Source organism: Cebus imitator, unplaced genomic scaffold (genome assembly GCF_001604975.1).
Source record: "Cebus imitator isolate Cc_AM_T3 unplaced genomic scaffold, Cebus_imitator-1.0 Scaffold190, whole genome shotgun sequence".
Lineage (NCBI taxonomy): Eukaryota > Metazoa > Chordata > Mammalia > Primates > Cebidae > Cebus > Cebus imitator.
Window position 1 is genome coordinate 278,028 of NW_016107505.1, and position 2,970 is coordinate 280,997.

The 2,970-nt window shown below is 54.8% G+C and overlaps 1 protein-coding gene across 1 annotated transcript in view; it reads right to left on the reverse strand.

Moving 5' to 3' along the window:
* Positions 1-1,247, reverse strand: part of TNNT1 (troponin T1, slow skeletal type) — an 18,125-nt gene extending 16,878 nt beyond the window's left edge. Inside the window, exon 1 of the mRNA XM_037745048.1 lies at positions 1,181-1,247. The gene's annotated coding sequence lies outside the window, so the exon portion shown is untranslated. The remainder of the gene's footprint in view (positions 1-1,180) is intronic.
* Between the last annotated feature and the right edge of the window lie 1,723 nt (positions 1,248-2,970).

The window sequence follows — 2,970 nt, forward strand, 5'->3', positions numbered from 1 at the left end:
GGAGCACAGGAGGACAGGCCCTGGTAGGTGTGGTCTGAGGCACAGCCCCGAGGCTGCAGACCCTGCCCCCCTCAGCACAGCTGTTCTCTTTTGTCTTATGACAAGCCCATGGGAACCTGATCCAGCTGGGATTAGGAGGAGGCATTTGAGAAGGGACAGTGGCCTGAAGACAATAGCTGCCCCACCCCCAGGAGCTATTTTGGGGGCATGTCGTAGATGGTGAAACAGAGGACATTTCCTAAGAAGAGATTTGAGGAAGGGGGGCTTCTGGGAGAATTAGTCACCTGCATCCCTCTCCCACCCACCCCTCCCGCTGGCTGCTTTCCCCCACACCTGTCTCCCCTTTCACCTTCCCGTACATCACGCAGCGGGGAGGGTTGGGGCAGGGCCCAAAGGGCACCTTCTGTCCACAGACCTCACCCTGAACCCTACATTGTTAGACCCCGAAGTCTTTGAGGCAGCCTAGGCCACAGGGTGCCCATCCCCAAATCCCAATACCCACAGATTCTGAGACCCGGATTTCTGGTGCCTGTGTTTCTGAGACCACAAGTCCTCACAGCTCCAGATTCTGACAGCCCAGTTCATGATGGTCCACATATGGGCCAGGACATCCTAAGACCACCCCCTAAGACCTCCTAAATTCTGAAGCCTCAAGAATATGAGACCCCCCAAAACCTTGATACCCAAACTTGGAGGCCCAATTGATGATATCCCAGATAATGACACTCCAGGTGGTGATGATTTCTATCCTCAACCTCAGATTCTGAGGCCTCCAGTCCTAAAACCCCAGATTCTGAGACCCCTTCCCAATTCCTGATACCCTCAGAGTCTGAGGCCCCAAATCCTGATACCCAGACTGTTTGACCTCGAAGTCCAGATGTCCCTGACTTCTGAGCTTTCCCCCAAGACCCCTAGAACCCCAAGATCTAGGCAGTTTTATTCTGGGACACCCAAGTCCTGGCAGCCTCAGACTAGGATTTGTGTAACCCACAAATCCTAATATTTTCCCCTCTATCCCGAGTCCCCCTAAAGTCTGAGCCTCTCAAGTTCCCAGACCTCCAGCTGTATTCCCCACCTACCTCTGCACGATTTCTCCACACCCCACATCTTCCCCACCCGCCTCCTGCCCCCTCCCCGAAGGACACCGTCTGTGGAGACCACAGGGCCCCGCAGAGCCCCTTACCTAGGCTGCGTCTGAGATCCTGGGAATCTTGTGGCTGAGCCTCACCACGGGCACTGAAGCTCTGGGGGTTTTATAGCTGGAGGCTGGGCCCCGCCCCGAGGGGAGAGGGAGGAGGAGAGAATTCCTTTGCTCAAACACAAGTCTGGGAGCCCAGAGACAGCCCTGCTGTCCCCGTTGTTTCCATGCTCAGGGTCCAAATGCCTCCGTGGGCTCCTCCCCAACCCCATCAGCAGGGCCCTGGAGCCCCGCCCCCACCCCCAGCCCCAGGCCCCCATGGTGCTTCAGCTCCCTCCCTTGTAGCTCCCTCCCTGCGCTTGACGTCCCAACGCCCAGCACACAGTAGGTCCTTGGAGGACCTACTAATGACAAAAAGGCTATAAGGAATGTTTCCTGTTTTCTTCTCTGTTCCCTCTTTCTGTCTAGGCCTCTTTCTGGACCCGTTTCTGTGGTCTCTGTGGCTCTTCCTCTGTGTATCTCTGTGTGCCTGACTCTACTGCTTAGTCTCCCCCTGTCTCTGTCCATCTTTCTGTCTCCCCACCCCCACCCCTTTGTCTGCCACCAGGATTCCATCCTGGTGACAACAGGCACTAAAGCCAGGAAGCAGGTGTGGGGGGGCGGGGAGGGGAGGATGGGGTGTCAATTAGGGTGGAAACCTACCCTCTCTCCCCCCCTCCATCTGACACTGATCTTTTTTGGCATCCCCTCCCTCTTCCCAGCCAAGCCACGACCTTGAACTCTAGGTTCAACCAGCCCTGGAGAGCAGGCTTCCTCGGATTCCTCACCCTCCACGCCTCTCAGTGTCTGTCTCTTGCGGTCTTGGTCTTTGTGTGTTTCTGTGCATTTCCTGGGGTCCCTCGCTGGCTCTCGGTCTTGGGCTCTCTCTGAATCTGTCTCTATCCGTGACCCTCAGTGTGTTTCTTGGCAAGTGTCTCCAGGTGGTTTTGTCTCTGCATTTCTGTGGGTGTCTCTGCATGTCCCTCTCTGCGTTTGTGTCTGTGGGGGCTCACAGTCTCTCTGTGCATTTCTGTCCACCTACGACCCCATATCTTTGCGGGTAACCCCTTTCTGCGCACCGAGGAAGGAGAGTTAAGCAGACCCCGGCACAATTAGTGCCTGAAGAATATCTTACTGCTCACTCTTCACTTATTTCCTTTTATATATAATTTCTTCATAGATAATCATGTCTTAGTTTGTAGTTGGAGGAATGTCTAGAGCAGACACATTGCAGAGCATGAACTAGGGAAAAACAGCCACACCAGGACAAGAATCAATGACCCAGGCGGTACAGCCCCTGCCTGAAAGAGCATGCGCTACATGGCAGGTTGGCCCAGGCAGCAGCGTTCAGTATCATAAAGACACCCGCTGTATGGCAGGCTTGCAGCAAGAGTCACTCCTCCTGAAAGGGAGTTGTAGTATCTTGCATAGAGTTCTTGTGGAAAGCTGGCCTCAGGCTGGCAATCCCTCCAACGTCCGAGGGCTTAAAACCCGTCCAGTATAATTGCGCTTAGGTGGCTGTACACCCTGTCAGCGCTCTCGCTACTGTGCTGACTCAAACCATCTTCCTATAGAAATCCTTAGTAGGGGCCGGGCGCGGTGGCTCAAGCCTGTAATCCCAGCACTTTGGGAGGCCGAGGCGGGTGGATCACAAGGTCAAGAGATCGAGACCATCCTGGTCAACATGGTGAAACCCCGCCTCTACTAAAACTACAAAAAAATTAGTTGGGCATGGTGGTGCGTGCCTGTAATCCCAGCTACTCAGGAGGCTGAGGCAGGAGAATTGCCTGAAC